The sequence below is a fragment of the Furipterus horrens genome, unplaced genomic scaffold (assembly GCF_987537825.1).
Source record: "Furipterus horrens unplaced genomic scaffold, mFurHor1.1.pri manual_scaffold_11, whole genome shotgun sequence".
NCBI classification, from domain to species: domain Eukaryota; kingdom Metazoa; phylum Chordata; class Mammalia; order Chiroptera; family Furipteridae; genus Furipterus; species Furipterus horrens.
Genome location: NW_028327181.1, coordinates 7,300,695 through 7,327,596, shown reverse-complemented (window position 1 = coordinate 7,327,596; position 26,902 = coordinate 7,300,695). Strand labels below are relative to the sequence as shown.

Here is a 26,902-nt window from a genome sequence, read left to right as displayed (position 1 = left end):
GGGCCAGGGATTTGTTTCCTACTGGTATCAAAGAGCCAATAAAAGTCTTTATAGAAAGTGCAGTTTTGTCAATAGACGTTTTTAAAAGCAGACTTCTTATAAAGGACTTAATGCCCAAGCATGAGCCACACACTGAAAATAGTCTTTGGTGCTTGTCACTTATACAACGCAAGCGCCACTATATAAAGAAGATTTTCACCTTGGAATTCACCAGATGCTAAAATCCCATCCAAGCCAACTTGAGGGTATTACTGTGTTATCTCGCTGTTAAATGATCCATGTGCTTATATCCCCTTGACGAAAACATCACTTTAACAGTAATTATTTCAAGTCATTAATACCTAATGAGACACCATTAGAAAATTCTGTCGTGCCAGGTAATTATATGGTAGTGCTGACCGCCCTGGGCTTCCTCCTGCGCTGGGAACTAGATTTACCAGTCTCCCCCCACTTCCCTGGAAATTCTCACGTCAGGTTTAAAGAAGATTTTTTTGACACTTACTGCTTCTGGCTAGGACTCCAAAGTAATGAAGCAGGTAAGAAATAGTTGATGAGGGAAGAAAGTTTAATCCCCAGGGAAGGGCTTGGATAAGATTAAAGGATTGATTTTTCTCTGGAAAAGCTATTTCCTCAATGAGCATTAGTTACCAGGTGACGGGAAGAAGCAGACAGACGCTGGGGTCGGTCTCACTTTTTTTTTTTTTTCCTTAAGCAGGGAAGTGAGAAAAGCACATGTTTTGTTTTAATAATCTAAAACCGGCATTTGTCTGGTCTGTACCCTAATGCTCTGTTCAGCCTACAGGTGGCAAAGCAAGCCTGTCACAGAGCTGAAAATGACCTGCTACGCAGAACAGGCCAACGCGGTGGCATGAACAGCGCCTCCCAGCGGCTCCCTGGGGGTCACTGCCTGGTTTAGCCGCTAGGCATGTTTCAATCTAGCTGCTAAATAAAATGAGACGGGATTCAGGAAAATGGGCTGCACAAGAGCGAGGACTGGAGGGCTACCCCGAGGAAAGGTTTGCTGTGGGGAGGGGGACATTGGTTTAAGTAATTTAGCGTGTAAGATAGTAATTGTTCTATTTAATTTGAGCTTGAACGTTTTCAGTGAGTATTTGCAATGAGCTCCTCTTATTTAAATCTTACTTTGTTTACTGAGGATGTTGTTCTTATTAACTTACATGCATCATTTCCATAAATAATTTCCTGCCAGCTTCCTTTTGGAGTATGTACTTTTGAATTGGAGAGGAGATAATGTTTACATAGTTATAGCTACACAGACCCATGTCCCCCCCCCGCCCCGCCCCCCGTTATTTCTCATATCACCGCAAAGCTTAGGAAGTTATCCCCTTATCAGGTCTAGGGATCAAAGTCATGTTTACTTGGCAAGATAAACCAGTGATCTTCCAGCCATTTGCCGTGACCCGGGAGAGGCCACCTTACCTGACAGCAACGTCATATTGATCTGACGGTACAGGGGGCAACAGCAGACCCTCCATATCACCCTGCCCAGGCTCTGTAGCTTCAGCTTCACTGGAGAGGACACTCCAGCGTCATCATAAGATGTCGATTCAACACGGGAGGAGACAGATACCGTGTCACTCCCGAGTTGGACTGCACAGCCATTCTCGGCGGTGCAGATAGACTCTTAGGAAGCTACACCATCGTCTCGCGAGACGGACGGCTGCCGACGACGACAGGGGGCCGAGGGTCGGCACCCAGGGAACGCCGGTGAACGCAGACTGTCGAAAGAGTGGAATGAACCTCAAAAACATGAAATAATTTACCAGCAAATTCATCACATCCTGATGCCCTTGGTGGGGGCGGGGGAGGAGGATGACAGAAAATCTATTATTTTACTTATTAGAAAATACAGGAATTTTTGTTGTTGATGGTTTAGATTTTCTGTTTTGTCCATTTTGGGTAACTTAAATTTTTACAGGAAAAAAGTTTTTTTAATGTGTGGCGATGCAATTGTGCAGAGTATTTATTCCCTGAATTCTGAAACTGTTGTTCTTGGTAGTGTATGGTCTTCCTTATTTCTTACAATATTTATGTGGTTGTGTTTTTTTCTTTTCTTGATGGATGGATGGATTTTTTTTTTATTTTGTATTTTGCCATTTTTCAGCTTTGTTTGATTTTTCCAAAGAAATGCCTTAAGGATTGAACAATTCCGCTTTTTTTTTCCTGGGCTTTATCTTGCAGTTTCTTTCCCTTGTTTCCTTGAGGGTCTTGTTTCATTTTCCTTGAATTTTAATTGCCTGCTTAGTTCACGTATTTTTACTTTTGATGATACAGGCCTCGGTAGCCTGCGGGCGCCGGGGTGTGTGTGGCCCTCCTCACATCTGACACACTGTTCTTTCTGTCTGCGCGCTTTTCTAGGGCAAAGGCACTCTGCGGTGTCTGACCCTAAAAGCAATTGACAAGGATTGATTTGGGAACTATGTTAAAGTTGATTGCATCCTGCAAGTTTGGATGTTTGTTTTCATTCTTATTTTCAGACTCTTAGTTCTTTCTCTTTTTTTTCAATAAAGGAAATTTCTCTTTGGATTTAAAGTCTCTCCTGCTACAACTTTCTCTCACTACAGCATAATCTGGCAATGACTGCTCTTTTGCAAACATTCTCTGAAACCTTCAAAATGAGGTGTGCCCTATTGCTTAGGCAGCAGCACTGTCCAATAGTAATACAACATGAGCCATAAAGTTTACTATATTTTTAGTAGCCACATTCAAAAAGTAAAAAAAAGGGAAATTAATTTTCATAATTTTTTTATTTAAATCCAATATGTCCAAATGTTTATTATATTTTAACATGAAATGTAAAAATGATAAGATGTTTAGCTTATTTTTTGCAATAAGTCCTCAAAATCCGGTATTTTATGTTTATAGCACATCTGAACTTGGATGCTAAATCTTCAATGGTTAAAGCAAGGTGTTGTTCTACCGAAACCACTAATTCCCATTAAACAGCAAAAACATTTTATACTGTTTCAGTTTTTACATTTTAAACTTAATTAAAATAAAATGTAAAAATTCGTTCTTCAGCCATGCTCACCACATCTCCAAGTGTTGAGCAGCAGACAAACAGCTACCCTGCTGGACTGGGCAAGCTTTGGGTGTAAGATCCGAAATCGATGAATTCTGTCCTGAATATACAATATCCCATAGCTTCCACGCCCCACCTGGACTTCAGGCTCTGTCGCAGGTGGATGGATGGTCCGAGTTAAAATTTCCCACTGCCATTCTGCGTTGTGTTTCCTTCTTTTGTACTAACATGGGGGGTGCATGAAAGTTCCCTGATGTCTGTCATGTGATTTATCTCCGTATAATGACCCCCGATTCTGTGTCATACTCCTTGCTTCCGATTATCCTTTGATATTAATAGTATCGCCCCTGATTCCTTGTATTAGAATCCCTGCGTGACATCTTTGGCGACCCACTTATTTTCACCCTTTGTGTTCGGTGTTCTTCATACAAGTTGCTGCATTTCATTCCTTTACAGAATCATAGTTTCATTTCAACAGGGTAATGTTCACCATTTCCGTTTCCTGTTCTGTGTTACACGTTCACGTACCAGCCCCTTATAGATGCACGGATATATTTATGTGCTTTTCAGTTTTGCCTTTTTTGTGTACGGACTCAGCTGTTTGCTTTTACCTCTTAAAGCATTTTGGAAAGAAAGCCTCGTTTTTGAATTCTATTCGTGATCGCCTTAAAGCGGCCCACAAACGCTCACCGCGTCCCTTGGCTTCCACACGCCCCCACTAATGAAAACGACCCTGTCGCACCTACTTGTCCAAGTCCGTTTCCATTTTCTCACGACCTAACGGCAGGGACCTCGCTCGCCTGCGTCCGTTCCCCAGGCCACGGGTCAGCCGGGAGGGACCTGCAGTCGTAGCGGAATCTTTTCACTTCGTGCTCTGCTTCGCTCTGGAGACCCTGGGACCTTGCTCTCCTGGCTCTGCTCCGTGGTCCAAAACCCCAGATGCTCGGTGGCTCCCACCCAGAAGGTTCTGCCCTGCGTGAGGCCCCTCTCACCCAGGCTTGGTGCACACACGGCCTCAGCGGGCTGGTCTCTCGGGAACCCTCCCTCACCTGTCCGGCTCCCTGTCCCTCCCGGGACTCCAGGCTGCCCAGTTGTTTCCCCATCGTGACAATGACCACGCTGTGCTACCAGGTCACGTTACCCCCGAGGACCCTGCTTGTCTGCCTCCCAGGAGACCTCCGATGAGCCAGCCGAGTCAGGAGCCATGGTGCAGTGAGTCCCTTGCGCCTGGCTTACCTGGCCATTTTTCTAGAACCTTCTAAATGTGAGAGTGGGTTTGTTTCATCCCCGTTCCCTAACATGGCACGAATATGTAGTTTTCAGTCCAGATCTGCCATCAATGACGTCCTGAATTCAAACCCAGACCCCACCATCCTTCGCTCTGCCCGTTTTGTCTGTAAAATTGGGGCGCTAATGGCACTTTCCTTCGCCTGGTGGGGGGACGACATGAACTGATTCGTGCGTGGTGGCCACAGCATGGGACATGGGGTGGCCACTTGGTGAACGTCAGTTCTTGTTTTTCCTGGAAGTCACCGAAGCGCTTGCTTTACCGCACCACGTGTTTGGCAAGGAGGCGCTTCGAACACGGCGGGAATGGGATTCTTTCTTTCTCTCCCGAACCCGAGTCCCTCCACCCACCGCCCTTCTTCCAGGTGTTCCGTTCAAGCCCAGATCCTCAGGGTTGCTTCCCACGGATCTCCTTCTCTCACCATCCACACCTGATCCCATTTTTTCAACCTTGTGGGCCCACCTTCAGAAGGGACCCGGAATCTGCCTTCTTACCGCCGCAACGGCTGCCATCCGCGTGGAGGCCAAGTGCTGGGCGCCCTGGCCCCCCGGGGGCTGCCTCCTCCACTCAGGCCTCGGCATCTCCGTCCAGTATCCCGAGTGGGTCTCAGAAAATGAACCACACCCTGCCCCTCCCCGGCTTCCCACCAGCGTGGGGACCCGCTCCAAACGGCAGCCTCCAGAACGCAACACGCTCTGGCCCCCGCGCCTCTCCCTGCCCACGCGCGCAGCGACATCGGCCCTCCTGCCAGCCCTGGCGTTCGCGGAATGCTCCCACTTCCGGGTCTTCTCCCATCCGGATCCTTCCACCAGAACTCCTCCTCCTCTCCTTCCTCCTCCTCCCCCTTCCTCTCCCCCTCCTCCAGGCCCAGCAAGGTCTGTGTGCCACGCACACACCCTTCCCACGCTGCCAGCCCCTCCCGTTCCTCGTTCACAGCACTCAGCGCGATCGGACACTCCGTATTAGTGACTCACCTTCTCTTTCCTTCTAGAAGGTAAGCGTGGCGAAGGACGCAGGAATGTGCTCCCTGCTGTGTCCCCAAGCGCCGGTCACACAGCCGACTCTGGAGCCATAGCTGTCGGACGAATGAATGAATGAGTTGGTAGGGTTCACCCTCCTTCATTCAGTTCCCACTCTAGAGTCTTCTTCACAGAAAGCTTGCTTCTGACCCCCTAGCCACCAGCCACCGCGTGACCCCTGTGTTTTTCCTATTTGGCTTTGCAAGCCCCTATTGCTCAGCACAGACAGGACCTTTCGGCTTGTTAGTGTATTTTCTCACCTATGAGGCGTGGGCCCGTGGAGGCGGGGACTGCACCCCCAGCTGGTACACCAGGACTTTTGCTGATGCAGAAAGAAGGCCCATAGGTAATATTTTAACTGTATTTTGAAATAAAATTTTAGACTTACAGAAAAGTTGCAGATGTAGCGTGGAGATTCCTGCATGCCTTTCAGCGGCTTCCCCTCAGGGCAGCGTCTAGAATGATCACGGGACAAGCCTCAGAGCTAAGGAAGTCGCCTCGGTACAGTGCCCGTCACTGAACTCTGCACAGGTTCACGTGGTTTTCATTCACGTCCTTCTGGTCTAGGGTGCAGTCCAGGATCCCCGTTCATTCACTCCTCACGGCTCGGCCTCCTCCGACCTGCGATTATTTCTCCGTCTCTCCTTGTTGTTTCACGGCCTTGACATTTCTAAGGTGTACTGGTTAGTCCTCTTACGGGATGTCCTTCCACGGGTGAGTCCGAGGTTTTCTCATGGTTAAGTTGAAGTTATGCCTTTTGGGGCAAGGATACTACAGAAGGGGGTTCTCTTCTGAGTACGTCACGTGCAGGACACGATGTCTCTCTGTGCCACTCTAAGTGACATGAACCTTGATCACTTGGACAAGGTGGTGTCTTCCAGGTGTCTCCATTGTCAAGTTATTTCCCTCCTCAATTATTTTGAAGTCAGTAAATCCTCCAAAGCACCTCGAGCAGACATATTTTTGTTATGCCCCAGAATGTCCACCAGGGGGCGACCTTCACCGACAAATCTTCATGGGTCCAAGAGAGGGGTTTTGAGAAGCAAGAGGTCTCGGCTATGGGGGGCAGGTCAGGAGGGCAGGTCTGAGTCCGCCCTCCCAGGGGAGCCCTTGCTTGGGTGAACAGCTCCAGGGAACAGACTCCAGGCTGGGCGTCGGGGCCAGGTGTGGGGGTGGTTTTGAAGAGCAATGTGGCTCTTGGCAAATTTATAGTGTGTCTCAGGGGTGAGCCAAGACTGGGCTGCAGCCAGGGGACGGTGTGTGTATGTGTTTGGGCTGGGGATGGTTAATGTTGCAATACCTGGGCAGCCGGTTAGAAATTAAGATGCCAAAGCCAATGTCCCCCCACCCCCCGGCCCAAGTAGGAAGGGACCCCTAGTATAAAACGGCTCCTTGCAGCTGCAGAGAATTAGGCTTGGCCCAGACCCCAGGGCACTGGGTATATCACTCCTATTGAATTAAATGTTAATTCTGCCGAGCGTTTAAAACGAGTCTAGACTGCAGTGGGGCCCGAGAGAACTTTCTGGGGGTGAGGGTAATGTTTCTCTTTTGATTGGGGTGATGTTATATTTGGCAAAGTCCAAGGATCTTTACACTTAAAATGGGTACATTCTTTTAAATTTTTAATGTTTTTTTTAATTTACTTTTTCTTTTTTATTAGGGTGACATTGCTTAATAAAATTATGCAGGTTTTAGTTGTACAATTTTATAATACATCACCTATATATTGTATGATGTGTTCACCACCCCAATTAGATTTTAATTTTTAATTGTGGTTAAAAAAACACACAACATAGAATTTACCATCTTAACCACTTAGGAGTGTTAAGTAGTGTTAAGTGTATTCACTTTGTCGTACAAGAGATCTCCAGACCTTTTCCATCTTGCCAAACAGGAACTCAACGCATTAAACAACAACCTGCTTCCTCCCCCTCCCCCTGCCCCCAGCCCCTGATAACCACCATCCTCCTACTTTCTGCCTTTATGCACCTGAGGACGCCAGCTACCTCATATAAGTGGGATCCGGCAGTGTTTTCTCTTCTGCCTGGCTTATTTCACGTAGCATAGCGTCTTCAAGGCTGAGCCATGTGGTAGCCTGGCCGAGTAACATGCCATTGTTTAGACAGACCACATTTTTTCATCCATTCATGGACATTTGACTTGCTTCCAACTTTCAGTTATTAGGAATGATGCTCTTATGAACATGGACGCATAACTATCTCTTCAAGACCCTGCTTTCAATTCCACTGGGTAGATAACCAGACATGGAATTGCTGGATCCTCTGGCAGTTTTAGTTTTAATTGTTTGAGGAGCGGCCACACTTTTCCACAGTGGCTGCACCAAAATGGGTGCATTTTTTTGAAAATAAATCGTGCCTCAGTAAACCTGATTTTAAAAGAAGATTTAAAAACAGGACACATTTGATAACTCGTATGGGGTAGCGGAAGAAGGTGTCTTTTTCCTCACCAGTTCACCTGGGCAGAGCTTTTAAATACCTTCCCTGTCCTTATAGCTGCAGACTCATTTCTGGCTCTAATGTTGCCCCCTGAGATCAGCAGGAAGATTAATAGGCATTTTTTAATGGCTCCCAGGCCCTACAGTCCCCCCAAATAAAAATAAACATCCCCATCCTGGGCTAGCCCCACACGTCTGCCCACTCTGCCTCCTGCCTCTTGCAGCCATTTCCGGAATTTCGCATCATGGTTGGATGTTGTCTTAGAGACAGTTGGCAGCGAAACCCTAACAGGCTGGGACCCTGGCCCCAACCCGGAAGAAGGTAATTTACAGGGCAGTGCGGGCCTTCCCCAGGAGTCAGCTCAGAGGGACAAGCCTCCAGGGGCCAGAGCTGGCTGACCATTTGTGGACTTTAGGTCATGTGTCTGGAGGAACATTCTGGCTTTTTTCCCTCCCAAGTCCCAGGCAGAGAAGCGTGACAGGTGGCTTGTTCCTGTCTAGATCCTCCTTCAACAGCATCCTTGACCTTCCTACCAGTCTGTGGACTTCCAAATGTGGAACAAAACCCTAGAAGCTTCCAAATCTCTGTGCTTCTAGAAATTTCTAACACCGTTTCTGCAATGGAGGGGCACTCTGCATGGAGGGCAGTCTGCAAAGTCTCAGGTGGCCTGCAGCCACGTGTGATGGGCTTTGGGCCACACAAAGTTGGAGTTAGCAGCCAACATTTCAAAACTGGTTAACTTCCACCTTAAAAAAAAAGGAGAAACCATGTCTACCTGGGAGCCAGTTGGTCTTTTTTTCCATCTGGCAGCAATTGGCTGGAGCCAGTTTGCTGCAGTCCTTACTACTCCCTAATGCCTTGTAATGGCTATTGCTTTGCTCATTCATGTTATCTGCCTGGTCCCCCATACATATATGTACTCATGAGCCTTCATCTCTGACTGGTACTGTTTCAGAGTTCCAAGAGCGTTTAGTGACTGTCTGGTCCAGGGGTCAGCAAACTGCAGAGGGAGGGTCTAATCCAGCCCACCACCTGTTTTTGTAAATAAAGTTTTATTGGAACACAGCCACGCCCACCTGATTAGATCTGGTCTGTGGTGGCTTTCACTCCATAATGTAATGTAATGGCAGAGGCTGGTAGTTGAAATAGAGACTATGGAGCTCACAAAGCCTGAGCTATCTGGCCCTTTCCAGAAAAACTTAGCTGACCCCTGAGCTAATCCCAATTCTTTTGTTATTGATGAGCAAACTGAGGCCTCGAGAGGGAAAGAGAGAAAGGTCATTGTCAGAGCCCTTCCCACCAGGTCCCACGGAGACAGCTTCGGGACACCCCTGACACCTGGAGGATCCTGGGGACCTGTGCTGTTGCCCGGCGTGGGAAGCCCCAGGCCTCCTGCCTGCTCCCCGCCTTCTTTGTGAGCCATGGGGGCCAAGGTGTCTGGTTCCCATCACCGATGGTCGACCCTCCGCCCAGAGCAGGCCCGGAGTTTGTCTGTAAACCCTGACATCATTAACACCCCATCAATCGTGTGGCCCGAGAGGCTGGGGAGGCCTCCATCTGGAATTCGGCCCTGGCCGAGATCAAAGTCTGCCTGTCTGGAGCCCTGCCCTGGGGAGAGAAGGAGGGCTGGGGGCAGGGGCTCAGCTCTGGGCCCCCACGGGCTTGGCCTGGGGCCCCACGGACAGAGGGGTGCTTTAGGCCCCGGGGGGCCCTGACAGCTCGGTGCACCTCTGTCGTTTCGGACAAGAATCTCACTTCCCTGGGCCTCGGTTTCCACATGCGTAAAATGGGATTATAATACCCACCTCCCAGAGAGTGCCCGGTGGGTGTGCAAACCCCTTCAACGTTGTAAAGTTGGGCGAAATGAGCTGAAGTCTGAGTGTGTGCATGGGCGGTGGGGGCCGGCATAGATGCCCCCAGGTTGGCCGGACACTGATAATTGCTAAATCGGAGGGCCGGCTGCATGGAGGTGTATTATACTCTTCTCTCTCTTGTGGAGGGATCTGAATGTTTTTCATAATAAAGAGTTAAATTTAAAAATCTGTAAATTCTGGAGCGTGTGGGGGCAAGGTTTTTATTTTTTTGCTTGTTGCTTGTTGTTGGCTTTTTTTATTTTTTATTTTTTTTTAATTTTGGAAGGCAGCGTGTTTCCTGATTATAAACAAAATGTCTCATATCCCTGCTAATCTTGGGAGCTCATGTTCAGTTTGGAGAAGACAGATTGGGACCCGGTGTGTGGGTGTGCGTGTGCGCAGGTGCGTGTGTGTGTGTGTGTGTCTGTGTATTTGTGTTCTCAACTGAACACACCTTTCTGAAGGACCCTGCTCTATGCTAGGCCCTGACAGTGGCAGGATATGAAATGAGAGTGGTCCCCTTCTCCAGAGTGACTTCTCAGACATTTCCCCTTCCCTCTTGCAGCCATCTCTGTGTGTACCACCCGCCTGTCCCTTTACGAGGTCAGAGGCGGGGAGTGGGTCCCAGGCCCTCTGCCACGTTCGCTGGGTCAGATACTTCAAGGCCACGTTTCGGGATCCATCATTCCTACTGATGGCTGCTACGGCCACCTCCCCAGCAAGCCCAGGCCCCCCATTTAAGTTTCACCTCTGTCACCTCTTCCTATCCCTTGCTGCTACAGGTGCCTTTGCTATATGGTTGCCAGATTTAGCCAAAAAAAAAAAACAAAACACAGGGTGTCCCATTAACTTTGAATTTCAGATAACCAGCAAATGATTTTCAGCGTAGGTAAAGCTCATGCCATATTTGGGATATTCTTATACTAAAATATACTTATTATTTATCTGAAGTTCAAATTTAACTAGGTGTCTTAGATCATTAAAAGGTAAGTATTAAAAACAAAGTTCTGATATAGTAATATATGAGCTATTAATTAAAAATTAAGGCATAAAATGAGATTTAGCAGCAAAGTTAATAATGACCATAACCTTGGAATAAACAGGACATGTTAGTGAACGAGAAGACACGTGTGAGAAAATACTTAGAATACCACCCAAAGAGACCAAGAGACAGAAAATATAAAAAAGAGGCCTTGATATTAAAATGAGAAAGTCTGACAGGTATATAACAGGAATTTGAGCAGGGGAGAATAGAAAACATTGGACAGAGTCATTAATCAAGGAGTGCTTTTCATAGCAGCTGAAAGATATGAATCCTCAGATCAAAAATGGACAACTAGCCCTAAATAGGATAAGTAAAAGTAAATCCATGTCATGTATCTGTGGCACAAAACCTAAGAAAAAAATTGCAGTCAACTGAATAGGTCATTCATAATCAATTGCAAGGAAAGCTTGCCAACAAAGTCCTGATGTCACACTTCTCAACCATGAAACAGAAGATCAATGTCACTGTCTTCAAAGTGCTGAGGCCACAGTGCCTGACAACCCAGAATTCTATACCCAGTGAAATTGGCAGTCAGAAAAGATGGTGGAAATAGATATTTTCAAACAAATAAAATAAAAGCTTTTTTCATCAACAGATATGCTGAAGCAACTACTTATGTACCTCCTTTTGGGAGAAGGAAATCAAAGGCAGGAGAAGGCATAGACTATGGGGAGAACTTGCAAAAAGAAATTGGGAAATATGTGGATAAACTGAAATGCAGTTTTTTAAAAAACCAATGAATGTTTTGGAGGATATAAAACCATGTGGAATTAAATATTGTCACAAGATAATCTGAACAAAAGTCTTCTAAGTCTTCATATTGTTGGAGAGGGGGTTATAAATATTGGTTTACTCAATTACCCACAATTAGCTTGAAACCAAGGGGACAAGTTAAAAATATAATTGAAATAATCAGATCAGAATGTATAGATTCCAACCCCCAAAAAGTAAAAGGGGGGAATAAAGAGAACTCGGCCTGTCCAGTGCAAGGTAGAAAAAGAGGGGGAAAAGGCCTGTATAGAGAAAGCAAAATAAATAGTGAAAGAAAAGTAAGATGTTAGCTACAGTTCCAAATATATCCTCAACCACAATACATCAAACTATTAGTAATACCACTAAGAAAAGCAGCATTGTCTTACTGGATTAAGCACAAAAATAAAAATAATAACCAGCTATCCATCATTCATGAAAGACAGCTAAAACCGTAAGGGCGCAGAGAGATTAGAAATACAAGGATACAGAAATACAAGTCAGGCAAGTGCCCAGAGCGAGCTTACACGACCCTATTCCTACCCGCCCCCCAAAAGACTTCCTGGCAAAGAGCCCTGTCAGAACCAGAGGCTACCAACACAATGTCAGGAGACTTCATTTACAGGAAGCTCTAATAACTTTGAACTTGCATGCACTTAACATGGCCCCGCTCCACAATTGCAATGGAAGATTTTAACACGCCTCTCTCAGTCCTTGAGAGCTGTATGAAAAGTAAGGACACGGGAGATTGGAACGGCACAGTTCACAGCCCAGGTCTAATGGACCCACAGCCCGCAATTAGAGGCTTCGTGGGCATTTACATAAATTAATGGTGGGCGTCTCCTTTCCCGGAGGGGAGGAAGTGACTAGGCTGAAATAGACCAAGTTTCAGGAGGGGTGGGTAGGCCTGGGCACACAGGGAGAAGAAAGGCTGGGTTTTTAATACTGTCTTTGTGGGGGGATCTCAGGCTGGGGGAGACCCTTCCTGGGGTGTGGGTATGTACAGTGTAGACGTTGGGGCTTTAGAGGGGGGCCCTTTGGGGAGAGCCTGCATATGTTTTTCTTTCATGAGCCTTTTCCTCAGGGTAAGAATGCTTTTCTCTAGAGGGAACAGGGAGGAGTGCCCCCCAAAAGAAATGATGGAGAGAGGGGATGCCTCAGCCACAGACCCGCAGTTGACACCCAGCTGTCTTCCTCCCTGGCCCTGCCTGGTCTTAGGCTCTGGCCAGTCCCCTGCACCCCCACAGAGGCAGACCCTGCCGCCTCTCCCCCTGGGCACAGCTGGGCAACATCCTGAGCTGCCCGTAGGCACAGCGCTGCTGGCCCTTAGGGGTCATCCTACCCAAGATCCCAGGACTTGCCCAGCTCAGGCTGTGCGTGTCCTTCGGGCCCCACTCTGTGTGGCCACATGTTTGTTCTTCAGCTTTGACTGAGCGCCTACTGTATGCCAGGCCTGGGGCTGGGTGTAGGGGTCCCTGCCCCCTTGGAGCTCCCAGTCCAGAGGGAGAGTTGGCATGTGGCTACAGAAAGCAGAAGAGACGCCATCAAGCTATAATTGATCAGTCATTTCCTGAGGGTCTACTGGGTGCCAATGCTGTTCATCTCTCCATCCCTCCATCGCTTAGCCCTACTATGTGCTCACTTCTGGGCTAGATGCTGGCCATGTGCAAAAGCTATGAAACATAAGGCTGTACCCAAATATCTGTGGGGATACGTTCATTAATCCATAAATTGGCTCCCAAGTGCTTTCATGGGCTGGGAGCCATCCTGGGGGTTTGTGGGGGTAGGGGGCATTCTCACCTCCACCAAATATTACTGATACGTATGACATGGGAACCACTGTCCATACATTCTCACGGACTCTTTCCACGAGACTCTGGAGCCTGACTGCTGGAGTTCGAACCCTGACTCTGCCACTTATTAGCTGGGTGAGCTTGGGCAAGTCACTCAGCCTCTCTGTGCTGCAGTTCCCTCACCTATAAAATGGGGACATTAACAGTCCCGTTCTTGTTATAAGGATTGACTGAGTTAATATTTCTAAAGAGCTCAGAATGGTGCCTGACCCAGAGAAAGTTATTATATAAATCTTTGTAAATAGATAAAAGAACATGAGGAAGAACAAGTTACCTCTGTTCCCAACACATGTAGCTTAGGTTCGTCTCTTTTTTCATTGCCGTGTTTGAAAACCACGATATACGTAATTATCCGCTCTCCCGTTGACCAGCCAGGCTGGGTATTTCAAGACTACTGAGACCAGTGTCACCATGAACTTTCTTCTGACTTTTCTAAAACTGTCTCCTAAGGGCAGAATTGCTGCCTCAGAGAATGTTCATTTTAGACTTTATACAGTCAAGTTTCAATGATATTCGTAAGTCCAATGGCCATAAAAATGAGATGTGTAACATTTTGCCTTTGAGCTCCATTAATTAAAGTGGATCAGAAATACTACATCATAAAGATGATACAATTCGGGGTGGGATCAGGACTGGCATAAACAAAGTTGTAGAAATGATTCTTTGAAATTCTCAGGACTGCGTGTTACTGTCACAGTAAAACACATATGTAAACCCCCCACCCCCACCCCCAGGGTGACCGACTGTCCCAGTTTGCCCAAGCCTTAGAGGTATTCTGGGCCTTGGAATTTCAGGGCTAACGCCAGGGGCGTCCCTGGCACACAAGTGGTTGGTCACTATATCCCTAATTGACCCCACTTGAACTTTGCTTTCTGGTGTGGTCCTGACTGTGCAAGAACAAATACACTCCTAGGAGTGACACGGGACAAGGATTCTGAGACTGTAGGGGAAAAGAAGCAAATGTAAAAGGTGAGTGAAAAGAAAAATCAGTGATCCCAGCTAAAAGTACTGCTCCCAGGTACTCAGGTCATAGAAAACCACTTGAGTACTTGTTAAAAACTCGGGTTCATTGTTTGTTTGTTTGTTTGTTTGTTTTAAACAAGCACCCAAGGTTTCTGGCTCCTCCGCTTTGGCATGAGGTTCTGAATCCTCAGTGAGCATCAGCCTCATCTGGGAGGTGGGCGTCAAAACACAGATTGCTGGGCCCCACCCTAGAGTTTCACATTCAGAATTTGCATTTCTAACAAATTCCCAGCTTTGAAAACCACTTAGAGATTCAGATGCATAGTCTCGTGGTTCATGTATCACGTTTCTTGGGTTCTCCTCTTCCTCCCAGTTGGAAACGACCTTCATCACAACGTGTTATCACACCAGCTTGAAATTATTCGTTTAAACATCACCCGACCCTTCTGCAAGCCGTTCAAGGGTGGTCCTTTCCTTTGTGTGTCCCAGCCCCACATGGCAATGCTAGAACAGGGATGGTGATTTATAAACCTTCTTTGGTTTTAATCAGTCCGGAACTTGGGAGCTGGGTCAGAGTACAGAGATAAAGATTAATTAAAATAATTTCTTCCTCTGGTGTGCTTTGAAGAGTGCTGAAATGTCTCCTTGACTGGTCTCTGCATGTCCTAGATTTCCACGCTTAGAGATTCATTTCTCTGGTGTTGCCTCTTGTGGGGAAGGGGGAGACTCCCTGTTCTTGTTAGATACCTTCACTAGATTAGGAGCATCTCAAGGTATATGTCTCATTTACCATCATTATGCCCTTAACGCTGAACACAGTCCTTAGCACAGAGTGGCTGCTCCAGAGATGTCTTCTGAATGAATGGATCCTTGGTCACCAACAGCAGCCAAGGCTGGCACGGAGTGGCGGAGAAAGCTCTGCACTGGGGGTCCACTACCCGTGGCTGTCACTGCCTCACTCTGTGCCTCGGGGCAATATCTGTCCCCTCCAGGTCTCCCGCTCCCGTGGGAACAGTGAGGGCTTCTTCCTGCTTTCGTGCCACACCACGTTCCAGCTCCTGGCCTTTGTCACGTGACGTAAGAGCCAGGCTCCCTTCTCCCTCCGGGCCTGGGCACAAACCGTTCCCACCGCCTGGGTCGCTTTCACCGCGTTTCTACGTGCGTGGGAGTCCGGTTGTGGGACGGCAGCGGGGTGTGCCCTTCCGCGCACGGCCAGCAGGTGGCGCCACAGACCGGAGGCAGGCGGCGCGGGGCGGCGGGCGGGCCTCGGGCAGAGCGGCCTCACCTGGCGGCGGCCCCACCTGGCGGCGGCCGCGCCCGCCCGCCCCGCGCATCGCCCGGCCAATGGGGAAAGCGGCGCCCGGAGCCACGGGGACGCAGATGAAAGGCGGGTGGCCGCGTGGGAGGGAGGGCCGCCCGCCGCGCCCGGGGAGAGCGGGAGCCCCGCCACGCGCCCAGGTGAGTCGGGCCCCTGCCCCGCGCGGGGGACGCAGGTGGCCAGGCCCCAGCCCGACGCTCCTGCTGCTGCTGCTGCCGCCGGGCCTCTGTGAGCAAGCCCCCCACTCTCTGGGCCCCAGCGTCGCAGGGAATCCCGGAGATGCGTTTCTGGGGCTCGGAGTGATCACTTTCGCTCCTGCGCAGGGTGCTGCGTTTTCTGCCTGAGCCTCAGCAGCTCGCTGAGGTCCTAGCTCTCCTCCGCGTTGGAGGGCGCGAGGGGGAGCGGGGAGGGGAGGCCCCTTGCTCAGGGCGCTCGGCCCCCCGCTAGCAGGCTGCGCAGTGGGAGTTTGAACTCAGGTCTCCCTCCAGAGGCCGAGCGCCTGTCTCCTTGCTTGACCACAGAATTCTGACCTTCCAGGAGGCACACTTTATTATTATTTTTAAAATGATTTTATTTATTTTTAGCGAAAGGGGAAGGGAGGGAGAGAAGCATCAAGCGGTTGCCTGTCGTGCGCCCCTAACCGGGACCTGGCCCGTAACCCAGGCATGTGCCCTGCTGGGGCGGGACTCAAACGGTTTGGGGGATCATGCCCAACCCACGGAGCCACACCAGTCACGGCTAGCCACACCTCGTGTTTAATGGAATTACTTGCTTTCTATTTCTGTATGTCTAGCTTCTTTATTTTTTTATTTTGGTAAAACATGCATAACAAAACTCATCATTTAACCATTTCAAAGCTGCAATTCAGTGGTGTTCAGTACGTTCACAGTGTTGTACGACCACCACTGCCCAGTTTTTATCGCCCATGAAAAGTGACCCCGTGAAGCAGTGATTCCCCACCGCCCTCCCCTCCCCCAGCCGCTGGCAGCCACGTATCTGCTTATGTCTCTATAGGACTTGCCTATTCTGGATATTTAATTTAATTCTATTTTCTTGTGGCTCACTACCTTCATTCTATACCAGGCCATTCTCACTGTTTCGTAGGAGGCCGGGGAACGGGATTCCTTAGACCAGAGGTTTCCCAACTTTGCTGTATGTTGGAATCACCTGGAGACTCTAATGAAAACAAAATGAAGGACCGCAGGCACCTGGCTCCCAGCCCTGGGCTTCCTGGTTTCCGTGGCCCGAGCTCTGACCAGGGTGTCAGTGTTGGGGAAGCGCTGGCTTGGAGCCCCGCGTCTCACAGGAGCTCTCTGCGCCCCCTTGACAGACAGGGAAGCTGTGGCCCAGAGACGGGAGGGGACTTACTTAGGGCCACAGAGAACCTTTGCGGCCGAGCCAAGATCAGAGCATGGTATTCCTGTGCTCCTGGGACACATCGCTCCCCTCCTGCTGCTTCTCTAGGGACTTAACTTCTCTGGGCCCCAGTTTCGTCTTTTGTAAAGTGTGGGTCTTCGTGGTTCCCTCCGGTAGGGCCGTCCTGCCAACCAGCTGCAATTCCGCCTGTGACATGCTCTGTGGCGCGAGGCCTGCAGCAAACACTCCCAGCTGCGGGTGCTGTGGTCCTGTGCTGGGGTGTGGGAATGAGTTGGGGGGCAGTGCAGGACGGGGAGCTCACTAAGGACAGGGACTAGGAGTCCTGTCTCAGTACCCACCTTCAGTGGGGACCCTGACATGTAATAAAAGTGCATTTGATGTGGCAAAGAGCTCTTGGCTAGGGTCGCCGCCCGTGCTGGGTCTCTGCTCCGGCTCAGCCCCCACCCCGCTCTCTGGGGCCAGGGCAGCGAGACCCAGTACCTCCGTCCGCCCTTTCGATAGCTGTGCGTGCGTGTCCTAAATCTGTGGCTTGACAATATTGCCCTTTTAGGGCTGGGGCCTGTGTCTCCTGTCCCTCACAAAGCTGAGCACACGGGAGGCATCTGCTAGGCCCTGTCCGAGGCTTTGACTGGCCTGCAGCTGCTGGGGGGTTGTGGACTGGACCCTCTCTGCCCCGGTCGTTTGTCCAGTGTCCCCCAGTACTGTGTGTGATCCCAGGGACAAAGATCATGGTGGGCACCCCCACCGCCCCCCACAGACTGTGTTTGTATGAATGAAACCTCTTTGTTTAAGGAGATCAAGGTGGCAGTGCCTGGTCTCAGCGAAGGGCCCAGCCCCCGCGCATGAATTAGGCTGCGACTCTAAGTAGCCACGGTAAACGGGGCTCCTCTGCAACCAGGACCCCCCCACCCCCCGCCGCCCCACTTCCTTGGCTTGTGGGAAGCCACATGACCCAGCGCTGGCCAGGGGGACCCAATGGCAGCTCTGTGGGCAGTTCTGGACAGTGTCCAGCTCTCGCCCCCCCCTGCTTTTGGAAGCTGGCAGGTAAGGGTCATGGTGGAGCTGAGGCCGTGAATTGAGGTCAAGGAAGTTGCAGGGACTTCGGACCAGGACCTTCCTTCCCTGAGCTGCTACTCAGCTCCAGCAGCCAGCCGTGGGCATGGGGGGAGGTTACATGGATGTAACGGAAGGGGCATGCATGTGCGCCTGTGCGCTTATGTGTGTGTGTGTGTGTGTGTGTGTTTCCGGGGTTCCTGGGGAGACGCACTCTGTTACTTACGTGCAGCTGAGCGCACCCCTAACTAATGTCCCCTTTGAGGACAGAAGGAAGGCCCAGGCCCAGGCCAGACTTCATCACTTCCTTCTGCAAGGTTCCTACCAGGAACCCTCCCGGAGTCAGTTCCATAGTAACAACTGCTGATAAAGGCTAACACCTTGCAACACTTCCTCTGCACTAGCATTTTATTCGGATTCTTTTATTCGATGATCACGCAACCCTGTCAGGTTTTTGCAGATGAGGAAACGGACTCAGGGACGCTTCAGTTTGACCGGTGAGGGGCCTGTGTCCCACAGCCGACAAATCTCGCCCCCTCGGGAATCGGCCTCCCCCACCTGCATAACACTCAGCCCATTTCTTCATCATCGTTTTCCCCCGAAGTGCAATTCTTGCACACAGTAGGTGCTTAATGGAGACAAGGTGCACTGTCCACCCTCTTCTGGGTGTATCACCAGCTGTTCACCAAGGAAGAGCTGCTGAACGACCCTTGTGTGGAAAGGAGCGTGTGTGGTTTTTTTGTGTGTGGGGGTGGTAGAGGTGGAGACCATGGGACTTGTCTTTAGTAAACATAACAGCTCCCACCAAGCAGGGGCTTGCTCAGTACGAGGCCTTGTGCTTGACATTTGCTCGGTCCGATGCCCGCAATAGCTCTGGGGAGTGTTTCAGGAAATCAAGCCTCCACGAATCCCGTGATCTGCCTAAGGCTGCGCTGCTCTGTCTGGCTGGAGCCTGTGTCTTTGCCTGGAGCAGAGAGTGTCCATGGTCCCTGACCAGAGAGGAGCATCCCTCCTCCTTAAGGGAAGTGTCACTGGGCAGGAGACACCTGAGCTGAGCTTTGAAGGACAGGCAGACAGGACTCCCCCGGCAGGGAAAGGGCTGTTGTTCCTGGTGGAAACAAGGCCTTGGGCAGCTGCGTGGAGGTGGGACAGTGTATGTTTCTTCAGGGGTTTTAATAAGGACACCAGACCAGCTGCTCCCTGTACAGTCCCTAAGAGTAGTTAGAAGAGGTCTTGATTAGGTTGGTGGCTTTGGTCCTGTGGTGCCATCGACTCCAGAAGGGCCCTGCCCACATGAGGACCAATTATCTAGGCTCCTCTCAAGGAACATCTGCCCATCTGCTGATGACATAGCTGCTTCGATGGAGCCCCTGGCTTCCTGGGACAGTGGAGGCGAGAAAGGTGGACGTGAATCCCCTGGGGCTGACTTCCTTCCGTGACGGTTTACTGAGCACCTACTATGTGCCAGGCACAGACGTGGCCCTTGCAGGTGTGGTCACGCTGGGCTGCCAGGGTTCCACCAAGAAGAGTTATTCTCTTACTTGGGTCCCTGTGGGGAACCGGGCTGGGCTGGTTGGGGCTGTGTCTCTGCCCACCTTCCTTCCCCCCTCAAAAGCTTTCAGGGTGATTAGTTCCCCACATGAAGGGATCTTGTTACGGTTCTGCCAGGAGGGCCTCTGACTCGCCTACCTGCGATAAGCAGGCAGCCTCTCATTGAATCTCTCAGCTTAGAGGCCACATTTTAATATTTAAGAAATGGTTTCCAGACCCAGGGGTGGGGTACGGGAGTGGTAGACAGGCCTGGCCTGAGTCATTTCTTTAGGTTGGGTGTCACTCGTATGTGGACCAGGGGCACCCGATGGGGCCTGTATGAATGGGGAAACCCAGCCGGATGCAGGCTGTGTGCTGGAAGCAGCCCCAAGCCCGGAGATGGGCCAGGGCCTGTCCCCACACCCAACCTCAAAGGCAAGAACAATTTCAGGCCTGTGACCCTTGGCTGTCTCCCTTTCCCTCAGCTGCCACGCCCTGGCAGGACCCACCGGGAGTAAGACTGCGAGGAGGGAACCGACGCCGAGTGAGCAGCGGCCACGTGCGTGCATCCCAGTGAGTACGGTCGGCCGGCCGGCTGGGCTGCGTCTGAATTTTGTCTCTACTGCTCACGTGCTGTGTGTTCCGGGCGAGTCACTTAGCAGCTCTGAGCTGCCGTTGTCTCCTTTGCAAAGTGGGTGACGTGGTGTCTACTTCACGCGGCTGTTTAGAGACCTAAATAAGCCCTTTACATGCCCAGGAATAGGTTACTTAAAAAAGGAAATAAATTAGTTCGAGAAGTATGTATTCATTATAACACGTGCTGGCTGGGACTCAGACCCGGAGCCACGGACCTGCAGCCTTGGCTCCTGCGTTCTCCTGACTTTGCACAGAACGGTCAGGGCTGAGCGGTCCCTGAGGGCTCTGACTCTCGTGCTTCCCACGTCCACGGGGAAAGGGCTTATGGGCAGTGATGCGATGGAAAGAATTGGCCGGAATAAATTGGACCAGCTTTTACTTCAAGTTACACCAGCCACCTAAGAGTTACCCAAAACCACAGCCTTCTGTTAAGAAAACAATGACATTCTGTGTCGTGTTGCACGCTAAATGTTTATTTCTTTTGTTTTCGCATTTAAAGAAACATAATAGTATGACCGTATGTTTTACGTCTTATCCGGTGTAAAGTTGCCGCCCCTTCTCTCTGGAGGGAGGTGGTCTTTTGTCCTGTGGAGGCGCTTTTCATTTCTCCTTTGGTAGCCAGCAAACGCCCTTTCTCTTGTGAAATGATTGACGTGAACGTGATGGTGGTTTTTGGGTTTTGAAATCTGGTTTTGAGTGGGTGATACATGTTCATAGTTGAAAGGCTCAGAAGGCCACCAGTTAAAAGTGAAGAGCTAAGTCCCCCACCGCCGCGCTCAGCCATCAGCGTCTCTCCCTGGGGAGAGAGAGCTGCTTGTAAACCATCCCTGACCTCGTCTGGTCCCCGCGTTCTCATGGGAAGAGGGAGCTGTCATCCCCAATGTGGTGCTAAGTTTTGGGTTCCTTGGGGCCCGTCCTTGGCCAGGTGCACCAGTTGTGACATTGGTCTGCGGGGAAGTGGGATCAGCTCCATGGAACCGTGACTGCTTCTGTCTTCAACGTCACCTCTGAGGTCCTGTCAGCGGGCTGTCTTCTGCAGTGGGCGTTTGTACCAGCCCCCGATGTCCCTCTCTTGTAGCCTGAGGTCCCTGTCCACAGCGTGCTCTGTGGCCCGGCACACCCTGCACCTCAAAACCAGAGCCTGAATGTGCATTTGCTGACAATCACGCTCGTTACACAGGGCAGGTGCACAGCTGCTGAGGCTCCACTAGATCCCTGCGCTGTGCGGACATCATTACCTGATGGTCGCTTGCTTTCCTGCAGACCAGACAGGCCCTTGGAACCCCGCTCAGCACAGCGCCGCGGGGCGCGGGCCAGGGCGGCGAGACCTCTAGGCAGAACCGCCACGAGTTCTTCGTCCGTCGGCTCCCAGGCCCTGGTGTTTTATAGACGAACGTCATTTTTGGGAAGTTATAGTGACTAACATCAGGTGGTCACCATTTCGTTGTGCAGAGACTAAAAAAAAAAAAAAAAAAAAATCCCTGCTGTTTCAGAATCACATTTCTTTTCATTTTTAAGAAAGCACATTTTTTAACACCAAAGAGTTGAAAAAATGGTTTTAAAGGCCAATGAGCATGTTTAGCTGTTTAAAAACAATTTTATTTTTTTCTTATTCTCATTTTGATCGAGACACGTCAGACCTTCAAGTGGTTGCCACCAGTTGGTGGCCCCAGGTGGGGGAGGGAGAAGCCCACCGTGGTGGTACATGGCCCCTTCCATTTCCTCTCTGCAGAAATCACTTTCCATCTGAGAGTCTTGGAAAGACTCCTTGCAATAGACCCGTATATACTTCTATTAAAAATGAACATCATTATCTTGTGGATTCACAACATATATATCTCGATTCCTGCCAGAAACTCACTGCAGAAGACAGTAAAATAAAAGAATGGGAGAGAAGAGATGGTGACTACTGTCTGGGGTACTTCCTTGCTTACTTCCTACCTGTAGGAAGTAACCACCTGAGCTACCTGGCCAGGGTCTGGAACATCGTGCCATACACCAGACGGCTGTGGATTCGATTCCCCATCAGGGCATATACCTAGGTTGTGGGTTCAATTCCCAGTCGGGGTGCATACAGGAGGCAGTGGATTGATGTCTCTCTCCCTCTCCCTCTCTAAAATAATAAACATATCCTCAGGTGAGGTAGAGAAAATGTCAGAAGTCTAGTAGGAAAACAGAATGAAAGTTGGCAAACTTTTTCTATAACGAGACATACAGTAAATACTTTAAGCTTTGCGGGCCCTGTGGTTTCTGTCGCAAGCACCCATCTTTTTCACTGTCTCAGGAAAGCAGCCGCAGGCAACATGTGAACACATGGGCATGGCCGCGTGCCAGTAAAACTTTATTGACAAAAACCATCAGTGGCCTTGCCAGTGTTGAACCCCGGAGCCGCCGTGACCGACTCTCTCCGGACCCCCTGTTGTCTAAGTCCTGGTCCTCAGTGTGCGCTGCCTGAACCCGCAGCTCCGGGGAACCTGTTAGAGATGTCCATTCTTGGGCCCCACCCCAGACCTTCTAAATCAGAAACCCTGGGGCGGGGCCAGAAATCTGGGCTTTAACAAGACTTCCAGGCCATTCCACTTCATACTCAAGTTTGAGAACCACTGCCCAGACTCTTGCCAGATGCAGCCCGGCTGCTGCCCCAGGCCACCGTCCCCTCCGGGCCTCTTCAGTGAGGTGGCAGCTCCCTCCCCGTGCCCAGGGATGTCAGCACCTGGCGTGCTTGGTGTCCTCGGTGCTCCCCGCAGACACTTGGAAATGATCTGCACTCCTTCTCCCTCCCAATCCCCTGGCTCAAATGAAGGGCTTTTCAGTAGAGCCCCTGCCTAGCTTCGTGGCTGATCCTCTGGCCCCCTTTCCCTCCCGTCTCTCACCATTGGGCTCGGGGCCTTTAACCTTGACACTGAAGAGCGAACACTCACTCTTCCCTGTCCGTTCCTAGACCTTCTTGGCCCCAATGATGGTTTTCCTGGCCCCACCTTGACCAGCCAAATATATTGTCATTCCTCAGGGCCTGACTTAATGTCGCTTCTTCAGAGAGGCCTTTTCTGAGCTCCGCTGCTACCGCCCCAAGCCTGTTCCCTTTTGCAGTTTTGCCATAATTTATCTTATTCCTATCAGTAATGAGCACGAGAATGATATCTCATTTAACCATTAACTTGCATGTCTGTCATTCGTTTTCTGAGGTCCAGTTCCCTGAGAATAGTGATGAGAATGTTATTCAAGTGATTTAAGAGAATTCTCATCGGGGTGGGGGATGAGGGAAACATGGCAAGACAGGGAACAAGCTAAGCAAGACTCTGATGTCAAGGATGGACAAATAGGTCAATGGAACAGAATCTAGAATCCATTAATCTATTGAAGTCTATTCACACACAAACTTTTAACAAATACCCCAATTCCATTAGGGAAGGAAGGCCTATTTAGCCAATTGTATTGGAACAGCTAGATAAGTATTTGAAGAATTAACCTCAATCCCTACCTTGCGTTATATATACAAAAGCTAACTTGAGAAGGATCGTAGACCTAAAATATAAAACTTTTAGAAGAAAACATTAGGGCATATCTTTGGATTAGCCAAAGGATTTATTAGAAAAGGCACAAAATGCACTAACCATAAAAAAAGCACACACACACACAATAAATAGCACTTCATCAAAATTAAAACTCCTGTTTAACAAAAGACCCCATTAAAAAGACAAGCCCCAGATGAAGTGAAAAATAGTCATAACACATGCATCTGTTGTGGACTTGTATCTAGTATATATTAAAAACAGCCATAAATCAATAATAAGATGAACAACTCAATAAAATGGGCAAAAGACTTGAAAAGACATTTTTGAAGAAAATAGACAGGAACAGCTCATAAACAAATGGAAAGGTGCTCCCCAGCAGGAGCCTTCGAGGAAATGCAATTTTCAGCCACAACAAGAGATCATTTCACCATACACCCCCTGGAATGGTTAAAATAAAAAAACCTGACAACGCTAAATGTTGGCAAGGATTTGGAGCAACTTGAGCTCTCACGCGCCGTGGGTGTCAAACGGCACCACCACTCTGGAAAACGTTTGGAAGTTTCTCACAAGGTTAAATTGACATCTACCCGATGACCCAGGCATTCCTTTTCTAGGTATTTAACCCGAGAGAAATACAAACATATGTTTGCCAAAAAAAAAATCTTGCACAAGTGTTTTTATAGCAGTTTCATTTATAGCCACTAAGCAGCGGAAACCCAGATTTTCATCTGCAGAAAAACGGGTAAGTAAATTGTTGTTGGCGTGGTGACTGCTTTACCTGTCGGCCCACTGGCGTGAGTTGCCCAGAGTGACTGCAGGCGGCCATCGATTTGAGTTCATTGGGATTTTTACTGAGTCCTGCGGCAGAGGAAGCGTCCTCCGCGTGGGTCCTACGGTCTCTAGAGCCCCGGAGCTCCTCGCTGCAGGGGTGGAGAGCACAGATTCCTCTAGCAAGTTGCTGGAAGGTGCCGGTGAGCAGAGCCATTCCTGCGCCAGTCTTCCCGCCATTAAAATGTCAGCCCTGGGAGGTCAGCTGCTATTCATCTTGTTCACCACCGTATCTTCAATGCCAAGAACAATGCCTGGCATACAGTTCACACTTGGTTAATACTTATGGACTGATTGCCAGAAACGGGCTGGATGCTTTATGAGGTACGCTTAAGGAACGTCAAACCGTACCCGCTCTCTTTAAGTCGTTCAATTTATTTTATGATTACAGAGTTATAAATGTTCGTCAGAGAGAATTTAAAATACAGAAAAAGCAGAGGAAAAATCAAAATCACCTGCGTGAGCCAGAAGGCGACCATGAACTTGGTCTACGCTAGTATCTTTCAAGCAGCGTTCTGGAGCACGGGCGCTTCTGAGAAGGTGCACCAGGAATTCTCCTGCGACTGAAGGGGAGGGCGTGTTTCCCCCGGACCACGAACCCCTTTCAGAGTTTTATTTCAGTGTTGTTTGGGGGGCCCGGGGGTGGAGAGGGAAGAAGGGTTTGCAACCAAAACAATTAAAAAAGGTTGAAATCTGTCGGTCTACGCCCCAGAGCTGGCAGTTCCAATTCCGCTGACATCCAGTTTCGTATCAGCCTCAATAAAGAGAGCAGATGGTCCAGCCTCTACTATCATGCGTGGCAGCTGCTGGCATTTGCCCAGCCCTCAGTGTGGACGGCCCTGCTCCTCAGAACACCGCAGAGCTACGTGATAGACAAAGGGAACCTTTAACTGCAAAAAACCAGATGTTGCCGACTAGGAGAGCCCAGTGGTGGTTGAAAACAGAACCCTGAATGAGTCATGTTCAATCATCTCAGACAAGCAGAAAAGTATATAAAAGATTAGTGCAGAAGACAATTTATACCAGGCTCTGTGCTGTCTGAGAACATGATTTAGATTAAAAAAAGAAAAAAAAAAAAAACAAAAAAAAAAACCCCAACATATCTCTAAGCCACCTGGAGCACCGTAGTCAGAGGGCTTTTAGGATTCGGATTTCAATATCCATCACGGTAACGTCTTAGATTATTTTTATTTTTTGAAAGCCATTTGGAGGCGTATCAAAACAACCAAAGCTGAACGCGGCCTGACGCGGCCTTCATTCAGGCAATACGTCAAAGAAATGTGACCGTCCGCGGGCCGATGGCTCTCCAGACTCGGGAATCAAGCCCGCAGCTGCATCTCGGGTGGCACATGCGTTCTCAGCTCCTTGGTTTGGAGCTGCAGCCAAATCCGTGCCCCTGTTCAGCTCTGCTTGGGTTTATTGTCTTAACGGGGAGAGCCAAGCTGGATGGGGCGGGGGGTGGGGGGCGAATGCAGGACTGGGGGGACTCGCCTGGCTGCCGCTTATACGGAAGAGCTACTCTGTGGATTTGAAGCCTCGGGTCCGTCACTGGCTCTTGGCTTTCCTTGGGTTTTGGTGAACACAGCCAGTTTCTCAGCCAGGAACCAGGCTTGGAGAAAGGCAGTGTGGTTGCATCCTGTTCTCACCCACACTTGCTGTTTTCCACTTTTTTAAGTATTAGTCATTCTGGTGGGTAGGCAGAAACAGTCTCCCCTTTTGCTCTTCATTGGTATTTTCTAGGTAACTGATGATATTGAGCAGCTTTTCTTATGTTTGTTGGCCATTTGGAGAAATTCTTTTGCAACTTGCCTGTTGACCCAAGAGTCCATTATAGTCGAATAAAAAACTGGGTAGATGTGTACCGTGGAATACTATACAGCAGTGAAAATGGGAGACCCAGGCCTTCATATTCCTGCATGGACCAGTCAGGGTGACGTGGGCCCCTCTGTACTAAGCATGTATTTTTATTCTGATGCTTTGATATCTGGGCCCCTCCCTAGGGTTGCCAGTTCCTAGAGCTAGTGAACGGCCTCCTACAAGCCTACCTTTTATATGTAAACCATCCAGTCCTGAGCCCACACCCCCACTAACCTCCTTTATTGGGCTGTCACGTACTGGGTTGCTGTTCACCTGCCCTCATCACCCCAGGGCCAGATACCAGACCCCTAGAGGCAGCCCCTGTACCCCAGAGCCCCCTGACATTATTCAAACTAGCCAACCCTGAGCCTGCTTACCCGGCCTCACCCAGTCCTTCCTGTGGGACCCACCATACAGGCTCTTGTCCACATCACCCCCACCCCCATTCCCGGTGCTTCCTGACCCACTGGGTGATTCCCGAGTGGCCCCCATGGCAGGGTGAGCCCCCGCCTCCGGGG

At 49.7% G+C, this 26,902-nt stretch overlaps 1 long non-coding RNA gene across 1 annotated transcript in view; it reads left to right on the top strand.

Moving 5' to 3' along the window:
* Window positions 1-20,039: 20,039 nt before the first annotated feature.
* LOC149996854 (uncharacterized) overlaps window positions 20,040-26,902 on the top strand; it is a 151,093-nt gene continuing 144,230 nt past the window's right edge. Inside the window, exon 1 of the long non-coding RNA XR_016514349.1 lies at window positions 20,040-20,121. This is a non-coding gene — a long non-coding RNA (uncharacterized LOC149996854). The remainder of the gene's footprint in view (window positions 20,122-26,902) is intronic.